The sequence below is a fragment of the Triticum dicoccoides genome, chromosome 5B (genome assembly GCF_002162155.2).
Source record: "Triticum dicoccoides isolate Atlit2015 ecotype Zavitan chromosome 5B, WEW_v2.0, whole genome shotgun sequence".
NCBI classification, from domain to species: domain Eukaryota; kingdom Viridiplantae; phylum Streptophyta; class Magnoliopsida; order Poales; family Poaceae; genus Triticum; species Triticum dicoccoides.
Window position 1 is genome coordinate 86,776,256 of NC_041389.1, and position 18,694 is coordinate 86,794,949.

At 42.9% G+C, this 18,694-nt stretch overlaps 3 long non-coding RNA genes and 1 pseudogene across 3 annotated transcripts; 1 reads left to right on the forward strand and 3 right to left on the reverse strand.

Moving 5' to 3' along the window:
- Positions 1 to 6,879: 6,879 nt before the first annotated feature.
- LOC119305223 lies at positions 6,880 to 8,278 on the reverse strand. The gene is made up of 2 exons (XR_005148586.1): positions 7,896 to 8,278; positions 6,880 to 7,220 (listed from the first exon to the last, which is right to left on the reverse strand). It is a non-coding gene; the product is annotated as an uncharacterized LOC119305223 (long non-coding RNA).
- Positions 8,279 to 9,842: 1,564 nt separating this feature from the next.
- Positions 9,843 to 12,634, forward strand: LOC119307530. Its single transcript, XR_005149350.1, has 6 exons — positions 9,843 to 9,932; positions 10,034 to 10,095; positions 10,205 to 10,438; positions 10,562 to 10,593; positions 10,730 to 10,890; positions 12,506 to 12,634. It is a non-coding gene; the product is annotated as an uncharacterized LOC119307530 (long non-coding RNA).
- LOC119307531 lies at positions 12,149 to 14,728 on the reverse strand. The gene is made up of 3 exons (XR_005149351.1): positions 14,322 to 14,728; positions 12,499 to 12,919; positions 12,149 to 12,326 (listed from the first exon to the last, which is right to left on the reverse strand). It is a non-coding gene; the product is annotated as an uncharacterized LOC119307531 (long non-coding RNA).
- A 5-nt stretch (positions 14,729 to 14,733) lies between these two features.
- Positions 14,734 to 18,694, reverse strand: part of LOC119309145 — a 118,270-nt pseudogene continuing 114,309 nt past the window's right edge.

Genomic DNA, 18,694 nt, shown 5'->3' on the forward strand with positions numbered 1-18,694 from the left:
GGTGAGCTGCTGCGGGTGGCCTAATGGGGGATGACCACCGGGCGTCGAGGGAACGGAGCAAGGGAGGGGGTGGATCTGGCCGCCGCCATGGCCATGGCCGTGCCATGCGGCTAGGTCTAGGTCATGAGCGAGGGTGGAGCACGGATCCGACCGCAGCCGTGGGAGAGAAGGGAAGGTGAGGGGTTGACGGCGGCCGGGGTTGGGGGAGAGGAAGGAGGATGGTGGCGGCGGCGGCTGGGTGGTTGGGGATCGAGAGATTGAGAAGGAGCGAGAGGGTTGGGGGGTGGCGGCTGTGGGACGAGAGGGGAGAGTGGATCGGGGGAGAGGTGGGGATCCAGAAGTTAGGGTTTGGGTGAGAGGGTAAGGGGGCGAGGGCTGCTGTTGGATCCAGAAGCATCCAACGGTGGTTTACGCATGATCCGCGTGATATACCTATGGACCAATCAGAGGGCACCAAATAATTTGAAGATCTTTTGACCATATAAATTGGTCATGATTGATTACATACAAATTTTTCATTTCATTTTTCAATGCTCAAAATGAGTTTTTTGGTGAAAGACATATAAAATAGTTGTTCAAATGATGTCATATTTTGCACAAGTTTACATCTTAGATTGGCAAACAACATTGACAAAGGGAGTTTTCATTTTCTATGCACAGAAAATTCAATTTCCATTTTCCGAGTGCCCGAAATGAGTTTTTTTGTGAAGGACCTACCATATATTGGTTGCAAAATTGGACCGAATCATTTTTATAAAATACTAGGCCATATTTAATGCTTAATTGACAAAATGGTTGGGTGTAAAAAGTTTTGATCCACCTCTCGTGAAAAAGACAAATTTCCGCCGATTCAGCTGGAAGCGGGTCAAATTTGAACTGCAGCTGCCTCATAGTTTGCTATTTATTTTTTACAAAAAATCATTTCTAGGTACATAAGTATCTATTTAATCAGAGAAACACCAAAAGTTTTCCAAGCTTCAACCACTAGCTAGGAACGGTCAAGCCCGCTGTTTTAACCGCATTTTGAAACGGGCATAAAAGATTCAAAAAAAATCAAAAAATTGGGAAACCTTCGCATTGTGTCATCATATGTGGCCAAGTTCGTAGGAAAAATAGCAAACTTGTAATACGGCAATTATTTTAAAAAAGTGTTCTCAGAAACGAGCTATCACGTGTGGAGATCAATGGCTTTCAAGCCAAAATGATCAATCTTATGGCCACATTCATGGCATAGTTTGTTCAAATGATCTCATATTGTGCACAAGGTTGCATATTGGAATGGCAAACAATGTTGCCTAAGGAAGTTTTCATTTTCGTTGGACGAAAAAACCATTTTCCATTTTTCGAGTGCCCGAAAGGAGGTTTTTTTGTGAAGGAACTACCAAATAATTGTTGCAAAATTGGACCGAATCATTTTTATAAAATACTAGGCCATATTTAATGCACAATTGACAAAATAGTTGGGTGTAAAAAAATTTGATCCACCTCTCGTGAAAAAGGCAAATTTCCGCCGATTCACCTGGAAGCGGGTCAAATTTGAAGTGCAGCTGCCTCATAGTTTGCTATTTATTTTTTTCAAAAATCATTTGTAGGTACATAAGTATCTATTTAATCAGAGAAACACCAAAAGTTTTCCAAGATTCAACCACTAGCTAGGAACGGTCATTCCCGCCGTTTTGACCGCATTTTGAAACGGGTATAAAAAATTCAAAAAAATCAAAAAATTGGGAAACCTTCGCATTATGTCATCATATGTGGCCAAGTTCCTAGGAAAAATAACAAACTTGTAATACGGCAATTATTTTAAAAAAGTGTTCTCAGAAACGAGCTATCATGTGTGGAGATCAATGGCTTTCAAGCCAAATGATCAATCTTATGGCCACATTCATGGCATAATTTGTTCAAATGATCTCATATTGTGCACAAGGGTGCATATTGGAATGGCAAACAATGTTGCCTAAGGAAGTTTTCATTTTCGTTGGACGAAAAAACCATTTTCCATTTTTCGAGTGCCCGAAAGGAGGTTTTTTTGTGAAGGAACTACCAAATAATTTTTGCAAAATTGGACCGAATCATTTTTACAAAATACTAGGCCATATTTAATCCACAATTGATAAAATGGTTGGGTGTAAAAAATTTTGATCCAGCTCTCGTGAAAAAGACAAATTTCCGCCGATTCAGTTGGAAGCGGGTCAAATTTGAACTGCAGCTGCCTCATAGTTTGCGATTTATTTTTTTCGAAAATCATTTCTAGGTACATAAGTATCTATTTAATCAGAGAAACACCAAAAGTTTTCCAAGATTCAACCACTAGCTAGGAACGGTCATTCCCGCCGTTTTGACCGCATTTTGAAACGGGTATAAAAAATTCAAAAAATATCAAAAAATTGGGAAACCTTCGCATTGTGTCATCATATGTGGCCAAGTTCCTAGGAAAAATAACAAACTTGTAATACGGCAATTATTTTAAAAAAAGTATTCTCAGAAATGAGCTATCATGTGTGGAGATCAATGGCTTTCAAGCCAAATGATCAATCTTATGCCACATTCATGGCATTGTTTGTTCAAATGATCTCATATTATGCACAAGGGTGCATATTGGAATGGAAAACAATGTTGCCTAAGGAAGTTTTCATTTTCGTTGGACGAAAAAACCATTTTCCATTTTTCGAGTGCCCGAAAGGAGGTTTTTTTGTGAAGGAACTACCAAATAATTGTTGCAAAATTGGACCGAATCATTTTTATAAAATACTAGGCCATATTTAATGCACAATTAACAAAATGGTTGGGTGTAAAAAAATTTCATCCACCTCTCGTGAAAAAGACAAATTTCCGCCGATTCAGTTGGAAGCGGGTCAAATTTGAACTGCAGCTGCCTCATAGTTTGCTATTTATTTTTTCCAAAAATCATTTCTAGTTACATAAGGACCTATTTAATCATAAATACATGGTTTGGTGGCGATACGTCGAGGTTTGGGCGGTGGCCGAGGGCCTCAACTCTAGAGCGCGTAAACTCGCATGCCCGTCGCGTGGTCACCCCGTGACCGTAATGTTGCCATGTGTTCTGGGCGGCTTAGGCATGTCTAGTGGGTTGGGCACTCCCCAGGTTGGTGCTAGGAAGAAAATTACAACATAAGATACTCACGAGAAGACCGATCGATGCTCAAACATGAATTAGCAGCCAAGTGTTTGATTAGCGGTACGGGAAATGCACATGGCCAATGGGCGTGAGTTTTGGCTGAGGATGATCATCTTCTAAGGAGAATGTCTTCACAAATTTTTAGCTCAAAAGGAGGATCCTAGGCGGTACTTGCTTTGCAAAGTACCACGCTGGACAAAAATATGAATGTTGAAGATGGGCTCAAAATAATGAATGGATTGAGCTGAAATATTGTGGAGGATGGTTATTTGGGCATAGGAAAGCATTGTAGAAAATTGATACCATTTGGACGTGCCAAAGTAGTACTTCCTTCACAATGCTCTTCTATGGACAGAAACTTGGGAAAACTAGTGAGAGAGATTGGATGAATGAAATGAGCTCAAAATTGGTGTAGGTAAGTTACTTAGGTATGGTCATGCGCTGGTTAATTTTCAGATCATTTGGGTAAGCCTAGCTAGTACTTACTTCACAAAGCTTCTCTCGAGGTAGAAACTTTGGAAATTTCCCGAGAAAGATTTACTAGGAAATTGAGCTGAATATTATCATGTGGCAATGATTTGGGTATGGAAGAGTGCCCAAAAAGTTTGAGGGTAATAGGAGGGGTCTATATAACACTTGCTTTGCAACGTGCCAATTTGGCCATAAAATATAAATTGAACCCTGGGCTCACATAGATGATTTTACTGAGCTGCAATTTGGAGGAGGGTGATAATTTGGGCATATGAAGAAACTGTATAAATTTCATGTCATTTCGAGATATAAAAAAGGTACTTCCTTCACAATACTTCTAGGTGGACAAAAACTTTGGAAATTTGCCTAGGAAGATTTGCTAGGCAAATGGAGCTGAATTTTGTCATGCGGTAATGATTTGGATAGGAAAGAGTGCCCAAAAATTCGTAGGGCAATCAAGAATATATAAATAGCACTTCCTTCATAAAGTGTTGTTGTGAACATAATAGGAAAATGAATATTGTTGAATTAGTTTTGAACTAGGCAAGGAAGGATTTTTACATATTTGATGAAGATATGACCCAAAGAATTTATGAGATTTTTTTGGGAATTTTGGGAATGATAGAAATATAGGTTGCTTCACAACCTAGGGCAAAAACTGCCACATGGACATGACACATAGGCAAAACTGATGAGATGGCGCCTAGTCATCACAACCCACCACAATCTACAAGGTTATGGCCATCTATATTGGTCATTAACAACTAGAAATAAGGCAGCGGACTAGCACTGTTTGCTTTGTGACCATTTCGTGTAAGGAAATTGCGACCTTTCCGACCAAAATGGTCGCAATGGTTTAGGGTTTGAAGCCCCCTGAACAGCTTTTGACCAATTGGTCTAAAATGGTCCTAAATTTATGACCAATTCTTCGAGGGTCACTGACAGAAGGTCATAAGTTGACATATTTCTTGTAGTGTTCCCTCTTCAGCCACGAAGCCCAACCAGCTTCGGGGACTACTGTCGAAGTAAATGACCACGGGTAGCCTAGCCGGCTCCCCCTGGCTCTTCAAAAAATGATGGGCCAATCGAGCCTTCAAGCACCCAAGGCATGGGGCCGCCTTCCCCTGGCCGGCTGTCTCACAGGCCGACTACCGGAAGGCGGCCCGGCCCTAAACTCTCATGAAGAAAGCCACGAGAGGGCCGACTCCAAGAAGCCGGCCACGAGAAGACCGACTCCAAGAAGCCGGCCCCCGGCAGGCAGCCAAGATCGTACCCTCAAAGTCTGCACCCACATAACGGTGATGAGACGGGGCGTGGCTATAGTGAAGCCTGCCACCCCCGAATCCCGGAGCATGCATGGCCACAGTGCGTCGTACGGGGCAGCCATCACCCGTCCGGCGCGACACTGTTGCCATGTTGACCATGACGCCACTCGTGACAGGCTATCAGTACCGCCCGCAGGCGGTGGGCCCCTTCAGTCAGAGATACATCCGAAGGCAGCCAAGCCTCCCCTAGTCGGCCTGGGATGCGGACGGCTCCCAACAGCCGGCTCGCTCCCTCCCTCGAAGTATGTGCACCATTAAGGAGACAAGACGAGGTAAGGCTACAGTGAGAGCCCCCCAGGTGGCGGCACTGTAGCCATGCTTACCTCGACAAAGCCCTCATCATCAAGAGTGAGGCAACAGTAACCAGCCCCCGACAAGACCCCCAAGCGGTGGGACCTGTCTGTCGACCAAGAGGCCGGCAGCCGGCGGGACCCACCAGTCGGCGGGCCCCAGCGGCCGGCGGAGAAGCCGGAAACATAGACACTGATAGCTAGGGCCCACGCCCAGCCGGATTACCATTGTACCCTTGGGGTGTAGGCCTATATAAACCCCCCAGGGCACCCATGCAAAGGGTTGATCTCTTAGAGTTTTAGACACTACATTGAGGGGAGAAGAGAGCTAGCCTTGCCCTTCTTCTTCCTCTCGCCGAACAGCTCAAGGAGCCTCTTGTAGCCACTTTTTGATCTAGTGATCATGCGGAGACCCCGCAGAGCAGGATTAGGGTGTTATCTCCACGGAGAGCCCCGAACCTAGGTAAGATCCGCCGGCGTGCATGTATTCGCCTCATCCCGTTTTCAGGCATCGGCGATGTCTTATTGGCTCCCACAATGATAAGCCACCCGTTGGCATATGTCACACCTACCACCCGACACAGTGAGAAATGAAATTAAAATATTTTTTTTGCATTACAAAGGTAAAAGGTAAAAGGATCTTCGAAATTTTTTCCGAATTATTGCCGCGAGTTTGCTACCATGGACACACTACAAGAAAGGACAGAAAAAGATACACAATGCTCAGGTATGTTGATAGTTGTAATTACGACTTCCATATAATTGATATTTCTAATTGTTATATCAATAATCTTCAAATATACATGTCATTGGACAACTAACACAAATGAAGCCCGTGGTGAGAAGAATAATTTGCTTTATACATCTACATCTAACTTGCTGAACTCACTAGATGGGAAATCATAAGACGCACCAAACATTATTAAAAAATTATGTGGAAAAAACTTATATTTTGATTCAATTTCAATGATATAATCTGACCTGTCACACACAAAACTATGCAGTAAAAAGAACATTTTTGCCTGATGATGGCCTTGAGATGCTCTACTTGAACGATAAAGTCGAAGAGGTAAAGGTGCATTAACCTTTTTTGAAAAATATGAAGTACCATCTTTAGAATTCCTTAACTAACTCATCTTACATATGTTGCACAGGAATTGATGGATGATGAGGTGGACACCATGTTAATGAAGAAGCAGAACATGCCAGATAAAGAGGTGATTGGTTTTTTAACTATGCACACTTCAGATCTTTGAGATGTGTCTAATTTAAAAAAATTATAAGTATGCAGTCACAGAATAATAAAGATTCACCTGACAAACTTTCATGTGAACTGATGCGTGTGAAAGAGAAACCACATTGACAGTAATTGGAGTACATTAAACAAATATGGGCGTCAAGACAAAATATCAGCAGCAGCAGTACATGAGCCCAACAGTGGCAATAAAAGGAGACTTGAGATCTGTTGTGATATCAGATGACTCAGAGGATGAATGCACTGAGACGAATTCGCCAGAACAATAGGAAAAAGGTGTCCGCGGGAACAAGAGATGTGTTAAAGCAAAAACCAAAAATACAATGCTTGAAGATGAAGATTAAGTAAATAGTACGACAAACTATTTGTATCGACCAAGGTAAGTAAGAGTACCTGACATCAACCAGAATAAGGACACTTATTAGATTAGGCGTGTGAATGTTAACAATATTCTTAGTCCAAACAGATTAAAAACTTTGTTCATGTAGTTTCCTTTATGTACATGCTATTTTATCCGAATTTGTACGAGGCCAACACAATATACAAGAACATACTACAAGACCAGAGTTTGAGACATTAGGATTCACTTCACAATTTGAAGAAACTATACTTTGGCAAATCTATATGACGCCACCACAATATACAGGAACATACCTTGCTTCAGTAACTTAATAGCAGAACCAGATATAAGCAAATCAAGAGCCTCTCACATACCGCTAGCTTTGCCCAGTGCTGCCATTCTGACCAAAAACAAGGTTCCCATTTTTAGACTTAGTAGCAAAGCAAATCCACTATATAAAGATATAAAGATATCTAATTTAGGCATAAATTTTCTGGATGGTCACTATACAATGGCAAATAAAGGCATAAATTTTCAGCACTAAAGAAAGTACAAAAACAAATTTAATATATTCTCTTTCTTGACCAGCTCCAAATAAGATCTTTTGGTTCATGAAAGGTAGAAGATACAGAGAAGTGAAAAGAATGATCACCCAGACATAAGGCCTCGGCACAAACAGGTTAGCTGACAGGAGCAGAAGAGATATATGTTGACTACATCACCATTGGTGAGCTCAAACATAATACACTGAAAAGTGACTTGATCAAGAATAGTAGTGCACGTATTGTCCTCCACCAAGTGATCAGCTAGCTATGAAAAGAGTTATGGGAAACCATGTGAATCCATACAACCAGTTAGCTACGATTAATTGCTGTTGCTTTTCCTAAATTTAATAATTTTCAGAACAATATCTAATTTTTAGAACTGTTATATCTAAATGTCAAACCAAGGCGTATATTCAGAGAAAGAAGATAAGTTCAGTTTTGTCTGTACTGCGGGCTCGCATATCAGTTCAGTTTGGTTTGTATTGCGGGCGGTCAGAACCACAAACTAATAGAGGGAGAAGATAAGGGACCTGTTAGCTGATGGCCTGATGTGCTGCAGGCGGCCGGAATCGAGAGTCCTTGATCGATCGAGCAGGGAGCTTGGTCCGGGCGGCGCTCTCCCTAGGCCCGCGACGGCGCTCCTCCCCAATCCGCAGCGGTATTCCTTCCATGCCGCCGCGGCGGTTCACGGCAACAGGTTCCCGGACCGGTGGTGTACTCTTCTCTGGTGCTCACGGCTGCACGGCGCAGCCTCTCCTCCGCGGCGGCGCCGCTCGGCTGCTCGGAGGCGGCTCTAATCTTTCCTTTCGAATTTCCTTTTTCCCACCGTTTTCTCATTCTGCTTCGCTGGAACGCCTGTGGTGCGTATGTGTGGGGTAATTTTTTACTGCTGTCCGTTGGAATGCGGTTTGGAGGGCTGATACGTGGCCGCATGCTGTGTGGAACAGGGGATAGACTGAGATGATAACAATTTTTTCTTTTCTTTTTATTTTAGAAAATGGAGGAGTTCACCGTAGATGGACCAGTACGAGTTTTGTACTTAGGTTTGGTCATACACGGCAAAACACGGGCAGGGGCACTCAAATGTGGGGCAACAGCCTCGATTTCCTTATGCTCTTTCAAAGACGATGAAGAAAGGAAATGGAATGTGTTTTCCCCTCATAGAGGAAAGAGACGTACACATTCTTCTAAAAAAAACAGAGGCGTACACATGGTCGGATGGGAAGCACATGGACCAATTGGTTAGCCTGGATTGAGAAGGGTAAAGAGGATATTGTATATGCAAATTTATAACAAAGGAAAAAAGAAAAAATGGGCGCGAAAAGTAAAATAATAAATGAAGATAATTTAAAGAACAAGAACCGCATATCTCTACTATTAAACGAGAATCGAACTTTGTGATGGTTCGACCTCCCTCCTATCGCTAGCTATCGATACATCCTCCCACCCACGTCGCCCCCATCTAATTGTTTTTTTTCGGTTAACCAGCGGTAAGTAAACGAGGGAACCGACCGGTTAATCAATCCCAGCTCGAAACAAGAACGGAAACTGTCGTCACACACGTCGCACGTCCCAACCCCTCACCCCTCAACCCCGATCTGGTCGCCTCTCCTTCTGCTCGCCTCCGCGGAACCCACACATGATCCTCTGCAGGTGCCGTAAGGGTCTAGAGGATTGGGATGCCTCCCATCCCGTGCCTTTCGCTTGCCGTGGAAGAGAGAGAGAGAGAGAGAGAGGGAGAGATACGGGAGAGGCAGGAGCGCAGCGGCTGTTCTGGCCGATCTCGTGCTTTCTCCTCGCTCCCGATCCATTCTCCTTGACTGGTGCCATCGCAATCGTCCCATTGCCTCGACTCCTCCAATCACTCTCCTCAAACAGCTGGGTGGGTTGAATCTGTGGCACCGGAGTAGTCATGCAGCGCGTGGCCGGAGACAAAGGAGAGGCGAATGGAATAGGTGTCAAATAGGTGGCTCTCCGGTTCCAACGCAGTGTGAACGCGGTGGAGACGTACATGAGGCGGGAACGCACGCGGGTCCTTGGGGGAGCAGTGGCGTCGGAGGCGAGATCTCCCTCTTGAGCCGCCGTGGGAGGCGGAGGCGGCGGGATGGGAACAGGGGTGCAAGCAACAAAACTCTCTATCTGGGCTAAGTGAACGGTGAGAGAGAGAGGACCGTCCACGGCCGAAGTAACGAGATGGATCATGCGGCGGACGCTTTCCGGACGGACCTGATGACCATCACGCGATACATGCTGAAGGAGCAGAGCAGGCACCCGGAGTCGCGCGACGACTTCAGCATCCTCCTCTCCCACATCGTCCTCGGCTACAAGTTCGTCGCCACTCAACAAGGCCGGCTAAGCCAAGCTCATCGGCCTCTCAGTTCAGAGCAACGTCCAGGCAAGCGCTTGTTTCCTCTCTTCATCAAAGTTGTTCTTCAGTGAGAATGGTGCTATGATGATGATTGCCTGTTTTCTTTGCAGTGGGTTCTTCAGGTGGAGGAGCAGAAAGAAGTTGGACGTGCTCTCCCAACGACTTGTTGGTCAATGCCCTTGTCAGCAGTGGCCGCACCGTATGACTCTTCTCTCATCTCGGTTCTTTTAATTTTCTAACAAGATCGTTGCTTCTATTCTGTTTTGTGACACTGCTCCGTGAACGACGTCATATATGCAGTGCGTTCTTGTGTCCGAGGAGGACGAGGAGGCTTCGTACTTGGACCTAAAGCTCCGTGGGAAGTGTGTAAAAAGACTCCACTCCATATGCTCTGCTCACAAACTTGATATGGTCGAGCAATTTTACTTCTGCTGTTTCTGATGAAGTGTGTGGCTCTTCATTTCCCATCAGGTACTGTGTCTGCTTTGATCCCCTGGATGGCTCCTCCAACATCGACTGCGGCATGCCCACCGGAATGGTATGCGCACAAGTAATTTCACCGCTAAAAAGGTTGAACGGAACACACAATTAATAAGAAGTTGGAGTCACTATCTGACTTGATTTGATTGTCGGGCACATGGATAAAACAAGATAGTCACATCAGGAGAGGCGATTTCAAAAGGAGCATGAACCGCTGCATGCCAGGTCAGTAAGTGTGTATTCCTGATGGGTGTTGGTGTGACTGTTGTGTTATTCTGAATTTAGGGGTTATTATTTTCATATGACTGTGTGTCTTGTGTCTGATTTAGTCCGTCATTGAATAATCAGATGACAATGGAGGTGCTCGACTCAAGGCAGAGGTACTCGAATTTGATCACTTTGTTGTAGAATCATGGTGCTAATTAAATAATCTCTTGACTGATTTTGAATCTTTGCCAATAGTTCAACATCTTTTTTTTATCACAAGGTCTAAAAGGTATCATTCAAAATGTGCAGATGATCATTAGGTGTCAAACCCACGTCCCCTCTGTCATCTTCTAGATGAATTGCGTTATAGAAAGTGGAAAATTGTTGCTTGTTATATTGATATGCAGACTACCAAATTGGGAAATTTTTGATGATGATGGAACTACATTGTAAAAAGTGAATCTTATTAGGTATGTCTCCCAACCATCAAATTGTTGCTTGTTATATTGATCTGCAGACTACCAAATTGGAAATTTTTTAATCATGATATGATTCTGAGAATTGATGCATGGTTGCAGATGGCTACCAAACTGTAAAATTATCAACCTTGAGAAAATATAGATGTATTTTTTACGTGCAGGTTTGATGCATGATTTCAGCCGCATGTAGGTTTCGGTTTGTGTCCAAGACAAGTATATGTATACCAATAATGATTACTTTCTTTTTCAAATGGTTCCTGCTGCGGGCATGACAAGTGTGTGTGTATAAACTAGTATCATGTTGCCCTGCACATTGAATTTATAACTCTTTTTTTAAATAATGTGTCATATTTTGATTCCTGTCAAAATGACCATTGCTAATTGCTTTCTAGACATCTTGTATGTTGCTTATGCTGATAATAATTTTATTTTTCTTGGGATTTGTTTTTTTGTGGGATCTTGGGATTTGATTATGCTCTCGAAGGGTACATTAAGAGCATGTAAACTTCTATGATAATCAAAGTGCCGCATAGACTAATTTATTTTGGTAGTGTACTGCCTTTTATGCATTCATCAAAGCTATTCCACAATTTTGCCCCCACTTATACCTTTTTACACTTTTATATGTGTAGCTTTTTAATTTTTGTAAGACATTGATTTTTTGCCTTTTAAGTCTTCACTAGCAAGAGGGCCCGTGCGTTGCAACGGGAAAAAAAATTGCACGTCCTAGTTTGTGTTTCCACTTGAATGGCACATATTATGACTAAAATTTGTTGGCGGATCAAAAAGAGCAATCCGCTTTAGTACTAACTTCCACTTTACACACTTTTTCAACTTGTAATATAGTGTAATCATGTGTCCTGAAGGAATAGCTTCAAGATCAGAAATAGCTAGCAGGGACCCGAAATCATTTGATCGCCAGCTACTCTGCTCAGCTCGTTGTGACTTCATTTGTACTCTTCTTGTGGTTTTTGTTCCTGCATGTCCCGTCGCAAGTGCTCACTCAATAAAAGAGATGAGAGAGATGCAGTAGTATTCATAAGAGAATGGCTTCACCAACTGATGGTTACTCATCACAATACTCCCTCCATTCCTTTTTACTCCGCATATAAGTTTTATGTTGAGTCAAGCTTTACAAACTTTGACCCAATTTGTATAAAAAATTATCATCATCTACAATACAAAATATACATAATATGAAACTAAATTCCATAATGAATCTAAAGATATTTTTTGGCCTTGTAAATGTTGATATGTTTTTTCTATAAGTTTGGTCAAAATAAAGATACCTTGACTTCAGACAAAAGTTATATGCAGTCTAAAAGGAAACGGAAGGAGTACATTATAGCTTTGGATCTTTAACTGGAGCACCAGAGTGTACGCAAGCAAGCATTGGTTTGTAACCCACACAAGACCATTTTTTTGACCTACAAAAGAGAGAAAATTAGTTAATATGGGCATCATCCTTTTGCACATATTATCGGAATGTTCAAATAAATAGCTAGCACGGACCTGAAAGAGATACAAGCATACATTTTTCCGAATATTAGTACAGTACATAGTCCTGGGTAACATTTCTTTCTAAATCATCATGATTACCTGGCAGGATCACAAATTTGTGTTGCTGAAATTTCATGACAACATAGAGGGGATTACAGAAGAGAGCTGCCAAATAAAGAGCTGAAGAAGCCCATCTCATCGCCATATACCACCTGTTGCAAATTAAAGATAGCTACTACAGGAGCTGATCCACGCTTGGTAGAAGAAAATTACAAGAGTTAACCTGTAAGCCCTCGTAGGAATTAGCAACCATTGCAAGAAAAACCAATATGTCACCAATGAACTCCTGATTACTTTCAGTAACGACTCTCTCAACAGTAGAGTTAATTTCAATAAGAGTTAACCAAAGACCATGATTTCAAGCCTCTTCGTCCACATATTTGAAGCGGAGAACCGACCGACGAAATTCTGGCGAACTAACTATGGAGCACTTTCGGATTCTGGCTTGTTTTCCGTGAAACTGTTTTGAGCAGCAAGACAAAATTATACAGGTATATGTAACAAATGTCTACTGTCAGCAACAGCTATATTTGCTACAGTAAATTGACGAAATAATCCACTCCACTGAATACACCTCCTAATCCTATTTTGCTAGATGCATTTAGCATATCTATTCATGTGTATGCAATTAAGCTAATTGATAACTGAAGAAAAAGCAGAATATTGAAACTTGGTTCTCAGCAACATTACATTTCTTAGTAACTCTCGTATGCAAATATATGCAATGCAACACTGCAATGTTACAAATCAGCTTTCAGTATGTTCTCCAGGATTACCATTTTTTCAGAAAAAATAAACCGACACAGGGGCACGTATCGCTGATTAGCTGAAATATAATGCAAAATACATAAAAGAAACAGAGAAATAGTTGGCCTAATGCCTCCAGTTATATAGTTTCAATTTTGGTCGTTTTCTTTCTCTATTTTCTTTTCTAAATTATATATATGTGTCTGCTACTCCTAAGATAGTTGTTAAATCTGATCTGCTGTTTCTAGAATATGTGGATGACTGAACCATGTACTGTCATAAACAAAGAAAACATGTATTTGATTTGCCATGGAACTGCTTGAAATCGAAGATATGGACGATGGTGCAGCACAAATCAAATCAGCATCACAGTTTAAACTGAGGTCTGTTTATGATCAGTCTGAAACTCGACTCGATAGGCTGAATATACACAATGAAAAATAGGTTTCAGTGAGATTCTCAGATTCACACAGTAAAGTTGCTTAGAACTTTAAGTGAAAAAAAATCATGCTATTATTTAGACCCCTTTGTAGTGGAGCATATGTATAATGTGAGAAGTAGATATAGGATAATCATAGAGCTAGGAGTATAAGGATTTTGTGCACTCATCAGAGTAAATATTTTTTAATAGCTCTACTTCTAACTCAGCTAACCAATAAACAAGATATGTTTATTAGAACTGTAATCTCTGAAGGTATATCCTGTAGTACTAAAAAGTTTTGCCTTTAGGAATTTAGTGCTGTGAAGTTCAAAGCAATTCCGTTCATTCTCCGACTCCTGCATTATTTTCAATTGTCGTGCAGAAAAAGAGGATTTGAAAGTAAAGCTTCCATGGCATGCAGAAACAGAGCATGTGGTTGGATCAACAATACAACAAGCTACGGTATATACTTGATTTTGGTTTGGATTCAGAAAATATGTACGTTGTTTGTAATTCAGAAATTCATGCTTCATTCATGCGCTACTGCTATTTCATATAGAGGGAGATCAGGGAGGAGAGCAGCAGCCTGCTGCTGCGATTTTGTTCATGCTGTTTCTTGGTCACTACTAGACATCTATATAGAGAACGCAAAGGACAGAAGGTTGCTGCTTGCTGCTTTCAAGGGGATACATACCTCTGTTGCAGCCGCCGCGGGTGACATTGGACGGCTAAACAGATGATTTTGTTCCTCCGGCGAACTCGGCGCTTCTTCCTCCAGCGAACTCGGCAGCGACATTGGACGTTTCATGACATTTTCGACGGGATTTGATGAAGATTATGGTCCAAGGAGGCAACCTGACGGAGAATCCGACCGAGAACCCTTCCTTCTTATAGCAGGCAAGTAAAATCCGGGTCGGGCACTGCATTGATTGTGTTGGAGGACACGGTCTCCAATTTTCCATCCAAATCACGACACGGCAGCAGCCCTCCGTTTCTGCCTGCCGCTTCTGCCCTCTGCTGCTGCTGCCCACTGCTTCTACTTGCCACCGCTGCTGCTGCTTGCCATTGCTCCTTGCAGCGAACTCGACGGCGTCCGGGTGCGGGGGCAGGCGGAGACCCACGCCGGCGAGAAGACAGTGGAGCGCGTCGATGGAGCCGTTGTGGAGGTCATGGGCGCCGAGCTCCTCCACCCACCTCGAGCCGATGCGAGGAAGAGGAAGATAGCTCCGCAGCGGTGCCATGGGTGTGCCGACGAGCCCCTCATCACGTCTGCTGGCCGACAAGCGGTTGCTGTGATGGGGTTTATCTCCAGGCCTAGTTTTTCCAAATTAATTCTTAGTAAATCACATCATGCCAGCTACTAATCGAAATAAAACCAAGCACATATCGGCTCTGCTTATCACAATTGCCAGTAAACTAAATAAACTAACTATATTTAACAAAACGTGCAATGCTCCAAGTTAGCTAGGGACTCAAACCTAAGGGATAGATATATATGAACCTGAAATAGGCTGAAATTTGCTTTGGTTTCCCTCTCAAGAGCCAGCCCAGAAATAGAGTCAGCAAACTTTTGTGTATCCTCCATTGTTGATATCAACAGAACCTAGGCGGCATCTGCATCCACCGCACTCACCATCTGCCCCAACTCTCACTCGCTGCACCATCCATGGTCTGGTCCAAAGCCACCCCAGTTGATAGCACCCACCGTCGTTCGCCGCAAGGGCGTCCTCACCTGACACACATCCCACTCAGCCTTACCAGCAGTTGCCGCCTTCTCGCACCGGAACCGCCCCTCCAAGACCTCGGTGGTCTCCTCTATCACACAGCCGACAGCTCGCTGCAGCTTGTGCATATACTCATACACCTTGTCTGCGTCCCAAACTGTTGCGCTGACCTCATGGAGTGCGGCGAACTCGGGCTCTTCCGGCGATACAGCGGAGGCCGCCATGTGGGCCTCAACCGCGTAGGCCTTTCCAGCCTCCCCGGCGCGCCGGAACATGGCAAGCACGGGGCTGTAGGACCGGAGGCGCGGCGCGAGGCCGTACTTCTGCCGCATGGTGGAGACGAGCCCGAAGGCCTCGTCGCGCCCTCGGTGTCTGCGGCTACGACGCGGCCGAGCGAGGTGATGGTGGCCTCAGACGGGGGCGCCCCGGCCTCCAGCATGTGGGCGAACACGCGGCGCGCGGCGGCGGCCGGGGGAACGCGGCGCGCGTCCGCGGAGGCGAGCAAGTGGAGGAGCTGCTCGTACTGGTGCGCGGCGAGGCGGAGGTCGGGCGCCGTGTCCAGGCCGGAGACGGCCGCGTCGAAGGCGGCCATGGCGGCCGCGGCGGCTGCAGTCGGTGAGCGTGCACGACAGGTCGGAGTTGGGCCCTTCCAGCCTATGGGCAAGATGAAGAAAGGAGTGCGGGCGGAATTATTACAAAATGCAGGGGTTAATTTGTAAAATCGAAACGTTTTCCTGGATCCACTTACGTAGGGACGGCGGGTTTAATTATCGGAAACTACAAGAACGTTTTTGCAAAAATGCTGATGACGTACGACCAGAAGCAATCAACGCTTTATTAGTAGGTAAAGATGTGTGCAGAATTACTTCTGCGGTGAGCCGGCATCCGGGGAGCTTGACGAGTACTTCCTGAAGGTTGATGTCCGCTCCCGTCGTGTCACTAATCAAGGCCCCATTTGCATGGGAAGCTGTTTTTTTTGTTAGATTGGCAATGAGACGCTTGGATAGGAGAAAAGAAACCGGATGCACACACACATTTACATATTTCATGTGATGGTAGTATGTTGTCGTAGTTTTCATCGTAGTATGCCGTCGTAGTTTTCTGATTTTGTTGATCCGTGGCAACGCATGCGCATTCAGCTAGTACGAACCTAAAAGATTTAAATACGAAGGTTTCCAACACACAATAATTTAAAACATCTGCGCAATGTCACGGAAAGAAAATCAACATGCTTGAAACAAAAAAATGGAAGTCATTTATCCAAAATATAAAATAAATCAGAATCAAACTTATGTTAGCGACACTCTTCACATCTTGCTATTTCTCCATCAATCTCCTTACAATGTGTAACATTTTCCTCAAATCCAACACGTGTCATTCACTATCGACCTCTCATCACAATCTAATATTGATGACCCGGTGCCAATGACCTAAGACCCAGCCGAACAAGTTTGTTACTCTTGGGAAGCACTATGAATGTTCGAATCAACGTTTCTCCCTGAGATGCTAAGTGTGATTTTACATGACCAAATTATACCATTATCTATGAAAATCGTAAGAGTTTGTACATCATAACCACCGGTGCATATCATCCTGATAGGATACATGCCTTGGAATACACTAAGTAAGAAAAAACATGGAAGAGCAAATTACTCTTCCAGAAAATAACAAGTAAATAAGAAATAAAAATACATAGTCCTACAAAGGTAAACACCATGATACAAAGGTACTAAATAGAAGTTTAATAAAATACAGAAAAGTTTTTTAGCCGCGCAAATGCGCGGGTGCACATGCTAGTTATATTGATATGAAAGAAGGAAACATTAGATCCCAATTTCCGTTAAGGAAAGGCATGGACAGTTTCCTAGGAAGAAAATTAAATTGCCATATGAATCTATTATGAGAGCCACTTATGTATTGCATACCAAAGATGACAATACAAAGATCTATTCGTGTTTTGTGCCTAACTAAGGGCGTTAAACAATAGCACTTGTTGGGAGGCAACCCAAGTTTATTTTTGTTCTTTGATTTTTGATCCTATTTAGTAATAAATAATTCATCTAGCCTCTGGTTAGATGTGGTTTTATGTTTTAATTAGTGTTTGTGCCAAGCTAAACCTTTAGGATAGCTTACGGTGATAGTTGTGTTGATCCTGCTAAAAATCATAAACTTTTGCGCCCAGGAAAATAATCTTCAAAATTCACAGAGACATTATTTTGATCTGATTTTTTATGATCTGGATTGGTACACAAATTACTCAGGTTTTCCTAATTTTTTAGAATATTTGGAATTACAGAAGTATTCGAGAGTTACAGATTGCTACAGACTGTTCTGTTTTTGACAAATTCTGTTTTTTGCTTGTTGTTTGCTTATTTTGATGAATCTATGGGTAGTATTAGGGGGTATGAACCATGGAAAAGTTGGAATACAGTAGATATTACACCAATATAAATAATGAATGAGTTTGCAACAATAACTTAAAGTGGTGATTTATTTTCTTATACTAACGGAGCTCATGAGATTTTCTGTTGAGTTTTGTGTTGTGAAGTTTTCAAGTTTTGGGTAAGGATTTGATGGACTATGGAATAAGGAATGGCAAGAGCCTAAGCTTTGGGATGCCCAAGGCACCCCAAGATAATATTCAAGGACAACCAAAAGCCTAAGCTTGGGGATGCCCCGGAAGGCATCCCCTCTTTCGTCTTCGTCTATCGGTAACTTTACTTGAGGCTATATTTTTATTCACCACATGATATGTGTTTTGCGTGGAGCGTATTGTATGATTTGAATCCTTGCTTTTTAGTTTTCCACAATCATCCTTGTTGTACACACCTATTGGGAGATACACGCATGAATCTTGATTTATTAGAATACTCTATGTGCTTCACTTATATCTTTTAAGCTAGGCAATATTGCTCTAGTACTTCACTTATATCTTTTTAGAGCACGATAGTGGCTTTATTTTATAGAAATTTATGAACTCTCATGATTCACTTATATTATTTTGGGAGTCTTTTAGAACAGCATGGTAATTTTCTTTGGTTATAAATTTAGTCCTAATATGATAGGTGAAAGCACAATTGCTCCCTGTGTGATTTTGGTAATTAATGTCAACATATCTCTTGTTGGACTAATACTTTTACCTAGTATGTTTCAGATAAGTTCAACAATGGGGTGGCATGGACTAGAGGATGTGGAACCCCTTCAAGATGCTAAGGACAAAGGATTGCCTCAAGCTCAAGCACAAGACTCTACATTTACTTTTAGTGATCCAAGATCACATTGAGTCAATAGGAAAGCCAATAGTATTAAGAGGGGATGAGGTGTTGCTTAATGGCTTGCTTGC